At 37.5% G+C, this 9,293-nt stretch overlaps 1 pseudogene; it reads right to left on the bottom strand.

The window, feature by feature from the left end:
• Window positions 1-581: 581 nt before the first annotated feature.
• On the bottom strand, window positions 582-3,386 carry LOC121979868 (annotated as a pseudogene).
• Window positions 3,387-9,293: the final 5,907 nt, after the last annotated feature.

Below are 9,293 nucleotides of genomic sequence, written 5' to 3'. Positions count from 1 at the left end.
CATTTCTGATATCTATAACGCAGTGTGTTACTGACATGTTAACTCTTATGTAACTGCGTTACTGACATGTTAACTCTTATGTAATATAATGGTAAGATTCCCCCCCTTTTTTCTCAACTGTTGTTTGTTTATAGACATTTAAAAATTTAGATTGAATCCAAAGTCATCATCAAGAAAAAATCCTCAGGATTTTGTTTGTTTTGTGTAAGATGATTGATGTTTCATGCGGTTGTTTTGTTGATCTGTTAATATAGCGGTCTTCGATATGGCATTGTTCTTAATCCAGTCGTGTGAGTTCGAATGAGTAGATAAATTTTAGTCCTTGAGATCTCAATTTGATAAAATTTTATTATACTTTTACGTATAGTCCATTTCATCCAAACTTGGAATAGCTTTTGTTGGTTTATAAAAATAGCTGTTGTTTCAAAAGAACGAGAATTTTGAATATCAATATATTTTCATTAAGCACACAACCTATTTGGGAGAAATTCTATTAAGGAGATAAAAAAAAAAGATAATGAAATAGGCGCTACAAACAAGTTAGAAGATCTCAGCATAAGTTCAAAACTATGCCAAAGAGATTAAGAAAATAAGAAACAATAAAGTCATTTCGATGATTTTATTAATACCAATATATCTGAAAGAAACATATATGGCTGCTTTTTTTTAAAGCAACGAATGAATTATGAACAACAAAGTACAAGAAGCAAAACCCCTTTGAACATGAACACAAGTTTCTCGATAGCCATCCATGGGCTGCTAAATTCATTTTGAAAGCTTGCCAATAAGCTATGGAGCTCGAGGTTGCGGGCTCTCGATCCTCACGGATACAACCCCTTCAGAGGGATCTGATTGCTGTGCCTCTTGAGAACTCCCGGAGGCTCTCGATGCTACATTAATCTGAATCTCACTTTCACCTTTCTTTTTCTTGCCAAAGTGTAGGAGTGATGAAAAACCAAATTTTTCTTTTCTTTTCTTGGCATGTTCTGCTGCCCAGCCGTGTAGTGTAAGTTGCATATTCTCATGAAATATCGATTGCTTGAACATGTCACCCATCTAAACACCGAAGAGTTTCAGTTGTGAATGAGATTACAAGGCAAAACAGGTCTGAGAAGGAGCAACAATTATGATTTGTTTAGTTTACCTGGGAGACAATAGCATATAGAGGAAGAGTGCTGTAGCTGCACAGGACTTGAATGATAACACTGAACAAACAAAAAAAATGCAAATGGTTTGTAAAATACATAGATTTATCGTAATTGCTTTTGTAGCAACAAAAAAGTAAAAAGAAGCCCAAGAGTGTAAAATAATTACCCTATGACAAGTCTTGGAATGAGGTAGCCGATACTCTCCATGATGCAAGAGTCGAATCCGTAGGTGGTCTAGATATTTTACAGCCAGTAAGTAACAAGATACGACATTCAAGGAGAATGTTAGAAGATCTGCATGATTGACTCACCCAAATCCAATCTCGAAAGAGTTTTGGAATAATATGAATTGGATTAGGTAAAGAATGATTCCAGGTTTGTTGAACCAAAAATGCTCATCCGATGGCTTCACCCGGTTAACTTCATTCTGATTTTGAGGATACATTTCTTCGGATAGTTCCATGGCCAGCTTAGTAATTATGTGCTCTAGCTTTGCACCAACAGCAAGCAGAAGCTGTGATTTACCTAACCGACTTTTAGATCACGGAGAAAAGTGGATAGAAACTAAATGAGAAATAAACTACAAATTTGAGAACTTAGAATCATGCAAATGCAATTAGTTGATTTCGGTTACGAATTTCCTTAGACAGTGGCATAGTTGAGTGGGCTTACAACAAGCGGCAGGAAAGAGAGCCAGAAGTAGGTGTGCCATCCTGCAACAACAATCTGAATTAGAAGACTATTTTTGATGGTAAAGTGAAATCGAAGGGGTCGAATGGTTTATTTTTTCTATGAATCTATTTTTCATGTTTGGATGAATGGTCTGAGGTGGAATAATCCATTCCAAGGAATTATTTTATTTCATTTATTCCTACTTCAAGAGGTGAAAAGCTTCATTCCCCTGTTACCACATGCCAAGTGAAGGTAGGTTGGGTAGGCAAGATGGATTTGACAAGATGGGCAAGCCAAACAGAACAGCTAAACCGATATGCACAAAAGAACTATTAGAAACAGCATGTTGGGCAAATGGACTAAAAATAGGACAGGCACCGCCAAATAAATCATATTGACTAAAAGAACTGAACGAATCAAATGGTTCAAATATTGAATGAACCTTTGCACTAATTCTAACATTCCATTATTACAATCAAAGAATAGAATGGATTATAGTCTCTTTTTCATTTTATTCCATTCCATTCCTAATCTTATTCTGCTTACTGCATTAAATTATATCAAACACCACATAAGCCTAAAAAGTTTCACAAATACTATTTTCAATGATGAGCCAGAAATTTAAATAAACTTGATACTTTTCTCTAAAGAATTACACAGTTAAATTAGGAGATGGGATTACCTCTTATTCTTAACTCAGCTAGAGTCTTTCCTTTTTTGTCATAGGAATTGGAAGACATACAGTAATAGAAACGCAGAGTGAAAGTTGACAAGGACTAGCACTTTCAACTTACCATGTATATTCAGCAGCAAAAATAGGACAACAAAGAGCCAAAGATACCAACTGCGTGAAATCAAGTTTACAATATCACAAGCTAAGTGATGAAAGATAACAATTAAAAAAAAGGAAAAAATCACAGGAAAGAGAAGTACCTTATGCCAACAACTTTTTTAAAATCGTCTTCAAGCGTACGCAACATGTATTTGTGAAAATCATATTGTTTATTAGAAGGACAGTGCCTCTAGAGAAGGCCATCATTGCAGTGTAGCATAGTCAATAGATAATATAATGAATAAATGATGCATCTAAAGACAAATACTTACATTGATGAATCCTGCCCTCAATGCTTTATAATCTGATTTTGTTACTGACGCGTGAAACTATTTGAAGAATGAGACCTACAGCCATGTATGTGACATAAATCCAAGAGTTTAACCATTAAAATAGGACATACCTCTAAGGTTAATGTGTTTGCAATATCAAAGTAGTGATCAAAAGCAATACGATGTTTCAAAATTTTTACTACATATAATTAAAGTAAATATCACCTAAAAAAATGCAAGAACCAGAGTTTTTTCTTCGATCTGATTCACAAAAAAAAATAAATAAGAGCCACAATTTACCATCCAGATTATCACAGCTAAATTTTTCCAACTACTCCTTGCTCGTCCAGTAACAAATTCAGAGTGATGTACATCGTCAACCTGATTATTATCTGGCAAAGCAAAGAGATGTTGTGTAATTTTCTGCTCCAGATTTATGTGTGTATCTATATGCCTACGCATGGACATTTAGAAGGCTAAATACAGTACGTTCTCCTTGAAGGGCGCCTGTGAGGCTTCGTGGCGGCAAGGAAGCCAGGCGCGGGGAGAGAGGCGCTAGGGCTCTCTTCGGTTGAGAAGTAGGCGACGACGAGGAAGGCGCAGCGAGTGAGGGAGACCCGACGCAGCGTTTCAGGCGAGAGAGGGAGGTGCGGCGGGGAGATCGCGGCGAGAGAGAGAGGTGCGGCGGGGAGATCGCGGCGCTAGGGTTTAGCTGGCGGGGAGATCGCGGCGAGAGAGAGAGAGGGAGGCGGTTGTGATTCCGTTTTTTGACTTAGCTGACGTGGTTTTAATTTTTTTTTTTTTTTTTTTTTTTTTGCTTTTTTGCTTCTGTTGCTTCACCAAACCTGGACAGCCTGTTCTTTGCCGCACGAAACCTGCCGCAGGAGAGAAATATATATATATATATATATGGTACTTATTTTTGGAAAAAACAAACTTTTATTATATATATAGAGAAATGTTAACCTACGGTGCTTATGCTGCGGTATCGGTGCGGTTTAGTCCACGTATATTCTTGATCGGTCTCTGGACCGATCAGGAAACCTCCTGATCGGTCAGGGAACCTCCTGACCGATCAGGGAAACTTCTGATCGGTCTGTAGACCGATCAGAAAATGATCTGATCGGTCTGCAGACCGATCAGGAGGTTCCCTGATCGGTCACCAGACCGATCAGGAAGGCAACCGCACCAAAATCACAAGAAATGCACCGCAGGCTAACATTCCTCATATATATATATATATATATATATATATATATATATATATATATATATATATATATATATATATATAATGGGCCCGCCCGTAGCATTTTGGGCCATGGGCAGGGGCCCTGGTTGCCCTCGCCCAAAGCCTGCTCTTAAATTACAACTTGCGTGAAAATTGAAATGCAAAAAAAATGCAAAAAAAAATGCAGAATTAGAACACTGTAAACAAGTTGGGATAACAAAGTTGAAATGCAAAAAAAAAATACAAAATTAGAACACTGTTACTAGAAATCGTACTATTTTAAGCCTCTTCGAGATTGGGTAGAACGATCAATATGATCTATCAATCTTCTACGGGTAGAACGATCGTGGGTTGAATATGATCTTATCGATAAGACCATAGGAGATTGCATCCTCGGGAGACATATAGACGTCATAATTCAGATTCAGACATTCAGTGATGCTTTTAACAGCAATGTGTTTGGTAAGGTTAGAATAGCTGTCAGCTACCATCTGCCGGATAGTTTGGAGTTCTTCGGTAAGGATCCTCTCATTCACATCGTCCGATGATAGGGGCTCGATCGATTCTGGCGGTGACTTCAACAATGGGGGCTCGATCGATTCTGGCGGTAACTCCAACAATGGGGGCTGGATCAATTTTGGCTCGGTCTTCGATGGTTTCTCCTCCAAATCCTTCAAATAAGGCTTATAGACCAACATTCTGGAAGCCGGAAGACAGTATCTGTGGTCGGGAGTGCCGGCAGCCAAAACCAAAGAAGCCATGGATCCGGCTTCTCCTAGACAAAAAGTGTAGATGGGACACGAACATAGCTTCATAATCTCTAAAATAGAGAAGGTTTTCAAAACTTCTCCTCCATTGGAATTGATGAGGAGACTGATAGGTAGATCAGAGTTTTTAATCTACATCTTTATCATTGAATCTACTACCTTTGAAGCAGTATTTTCTGCTATCTCTCCGAACATAAGAATTCTTCGATCCGAAAATATGTGAGAAAATATCTTACCAGAAGATTCGACTGCAACATTTGCACCACGACCAACATTTGCGCCACGACCGAAGCATTGAGATCGCCGGACAAAATGGGAGAGGTGAGATCGCCGAACAAAATGGGAGAGGAGAGGTGTCATTAGGGCTGAAAAAAAATATCGAAATACCGAAATACCGAAAAATCATACCGAAAAATACCGTATATACCAAAATTTTCGGTATACCGAAAAATTCGGTACGGTATCATACTGTACCGAATTTGTCGTAACGGTAACGGTAACGATTTAAAATATTTCGGTATACCGAAATACCGAGTAATTATAAATTAAATGATTAATTTAGATTCCCCTAAAGCCTAAACCAAACCCTAAACGGCCCCAAATCATGTTCTCTCCTTGCGCCGTCGGTGCACACGTCACGACTCGCGATTCTTTCCTTCCACAGTCGACCACCGCACGTAGTCGCCGGAGAAGATACACAACAATTTAGAAACTTCTTCTCCAGCCCTAATATTTTTTTCCCTTCATTGAATTTGAAAAAATCTAATCACCGAGCTCTGTTTTGAGAGTTATGCTTGCGCAAGTTCTTGTCCGATTTTACGGTGAGTTTTAGCTTTTGTTTCTTTGGTGGATTTATGGTATTTGTAGTAGGGATTGAAGCCTATGCTTCCCCTATTTTTTCAGCTAGCATTTAGTTATTTCTGGCAAGATTTCGATAAATCTCCGACGAGCCACCATCCTGGGACCACTAGCTACTGGTTTAATCTTCAATCTTGCATATTTGGATCCGAAATCCCAACTCTTGTTCTTATATGATCACTGCCTTCATTAGAAGAGAATTATTTTTTATATATTATATGTAATATATATATAATTTCGGCATAATACCGTACCGATATTTCGGTATACCGAAATTCGATACGGTATCGATATCATTTTTTAGAATACCGATTTTTTCGGTACGATATACAGTATTCGATTTTGGATACGGTATACCGTACCGATGCCGGCCTAGGTGTCATAGTGGGAGGGGAAGTAGGAACTGCGGAAGCGCGGAGAAAAAGGAAAAAAGTAGGGTAGCGAGTAAATAGTACTTTCAAACGGGCCGTCTAAAGCTTGTTGGGCTGGTAACGTCGAAAGCTTGTTGGGCAGCTTTGTTGGACCGGTAACAATAATGATGTGAAATAAAAACAAGAACCGACGTTGAGATTTGAACTCGAAAAATGATGGCAATTGTCCAAACCACGTAACAGATAAGCCATTTAATTTTTTATACTTCCTTGTAATATATATATATATATATACGTTTTTAATACTCTGGTGAAAAAAATTAAGATTTTATCCCTAGAAATTAAAATTTCCAATTATGTTATAGTATTTAGTTAAAAAAAAATATTTACAGGGTAGAGTAATATATTTACAGGATTTAATAATGTATTTGAAATTTATATTTACGAAAATATTTATTTTTAAAAATGAAAAAATAAAAAACCTCTGATATCCTGCATGTAGTGGCACTGATATCAATTCTCTATATTTATAATCATTTGCAGATGAATGATTTTGCGTTTATTTTTTATTTTTATCAATTAATTAATAGTTTTTTCTATATAATTATTATTATTAATTATGGTCCGACAGTAAATGATTTTATAAATTTATAGTTTTAAAAAATTTTAATATAATAATTTTGAACTGTGAACCGTCTTAGATGGTTAAGGTTAAAGACTGATCTATCAAGAGTCATCGAACTGAGAGTTCTAAACTGTAAAACTGTCAATTCCAAATCATGATCGGTTTAATTCAAAAAGTTTTTTTTTCCTAAACCTTAATAATAATATCTATAACAATCCTTGTAAATCATAAAACTTTTATATATATATTTTTTTTTCCCAATCCGAATGCGGCTACAGTACAGCCTAGGTATGCTCTTTTTTCTCCTTATCTTTGAATCTAATAGATTTGTTTTCTTTTTTTGCAGCCCAAGTCATGTTGCAACGTGTCTAACTGGCAAGAGTAAACTCGCAGACGCCGAGATCAATGTCACAGGTGCGCCCGAACTGCAAAGTCGAAGCCTCCAACCGATCGGCTCACATGAAGATCCGCTCGGAGATGCTAAGGGCACCCAAGCGATTGGGCATGGAGGTGCCAGTCCGACGGTTGCAAGTGGAGTGATTGGCTCAGTGGACCCTCATCCCGAACGTCCCTTGCTTCTTCCGATCATGGTGGCCTCGGATTCGGGCACCTCTGGTGAGCCATTAGTTCGACACAAGAGGTGTCGCGCAAAGGTGCCATCTAGGTCTACTACTTTCGCTCTGGAGAACCCCGACCTCAGCCAGCTCATGCCCGTCCTCCAAGCGGGACGAGACCTCTGTACCCGCCCCTTTACCGCAAGTATCGGTAGCACCCCACACGTCCCCTTCATCCAACCGAACACCATCCATGTCCAAACTACCACTAGGAGTTATATGCGCACCTCCGATCACGTACAATCCTCCTCTATCTCCTTTGCGAGCCGCTCGGGTATCCTCAATCTGGCTAGCCTCTCTATCCAAGTCCAAGGGGATGGCAACTTCTGAGTCTTTCGGGTCGAATGGCCAATGACAGATAACGACCATCATCTATCCGCCGACCGAATAATTCAGCCGCTTGGACGACTCAGTGGAAAAGCTGTTGGACCAAATGATATTCCGATAGAAGTATGGAAGTGTCTAGGGAAACAAGGTATTGAATGACTTATAAAATTATTTAACATGATATTGAAACCGAAAAAAATGTCTGATCAATGGAGGATAAGTACTCTAGTGCCCTTATATAAGAACAAGAGAGATGTACAAAATTGTACAAACTATAGGGGTATTAAACTAATAGTCATACCATGAAATTTTGGGAAAAGTAATAGAAAAAAGATTAAGGAAGGAGACCATGGTGACCGAAAATAAATTTGGGTTCATATCTACAAGGTCGTACAATAGAAGTTATACATCTTCTTAGACAATTAATTCAAAAATAACAGGAGCAAAAACAAGATCTACACATGGTATTCGTTGACTTAGAAAAATCTTATAATAGACTCCCAAGAAAAACTATATGAAGAATTCTAGAAAAGAGAGATGTTAACTAATATATATTGAACTAATTAAAGATATATACGAGGATGTAACGACTAGAGTAAAGACTTCAGGCAGAGTAATTGAAGCATTGCCCATAAAGATAGGATTACATCAAGGATCAACTCTAAGTCTCCATCTTTTATACTAATTATGGACGAACTCATTGCACACATTTAAGACACAGTACCGTGGTATATGTTATTTGCAAATGATATTTTTTTTTGTAGATGAAACACGTGAAGAAGTAAATGTTAAAGTAGAATCTTGGCAGAAAACACTAGAAGGGAAAGGTTTTAGGCTTAGTAGAATAAAGACAATATATGAAATTTAAGTTTAGTAACGTTAGACATGATGAGACAATTGTTAAGATAAGAGATGACAAGTTGTCCGGAACCGTGAGCTTTAGATATTTAGGATCATTTTTGTAAATGGAGGGATTGAGAGATGTCTTATATAGAATACAAGCAGGATGGTTGAAATGGATAAGAGCATCAGGTGTTTTATGTGACCGTAAAGTACCTCTAAAACTTAAAGAAAAATTATATAAAATTACAGTTAGACCTGCTGTGTTATATGAAGTTGAATGTTATGCTACGATTCGAGCACATGAGCGAAATATGAGTGTTGTAGAGATTGTGGACATACAAAAATAGACAGAATAAGAAATGAGAGCATTAGAGAGAATGTCGGAGTTGCATCTATTGAGGGAAAACTCCGAGAGACATTTAAGATGGTACGAGCATGTGCTTAGACCATCAATAAATGCTCTAGTTAGACGATGTGAAACTACGACAAACGCGCATATCAAACAAGGAAGAGGAAGACCAAAAAAGACTTGGTTAACAATAATAAAATAAGATAAATTTTATTTACGTATGGATGATGATATTGTTAGTTGCTACTCGGAAAACCTAGAGGTTCCACTGTACAAAAATTTTGTACAAAGGTATGAACCTTTTCCTAGCTACCATGTGTTCTTTTAAATTAAATTTTGGATCGCCTGCGGAACTTAACACGTTTGATTCAAAACTTAATCTAT

The sequence above is a fragment of the Zingiber officinale genome, chromosome 5A (genome assembly GCF_018446385.1).
Source record: "Zingiber officinale cultivar Zhangliang chromosome 5A, Zo_v1.1, whole genome shotgun sequence".
NCBI lineage: Eukaryota > Viridiplantae > Streptophyta > Magnoliopsida > Zingiberales > Zingiberaceae > Zingiber > Zingiber officinale.
Note: the sequence above shows the minus strand (reverse complement) of the source record. Positions and strands in the feature narration are given on the sequence as shown.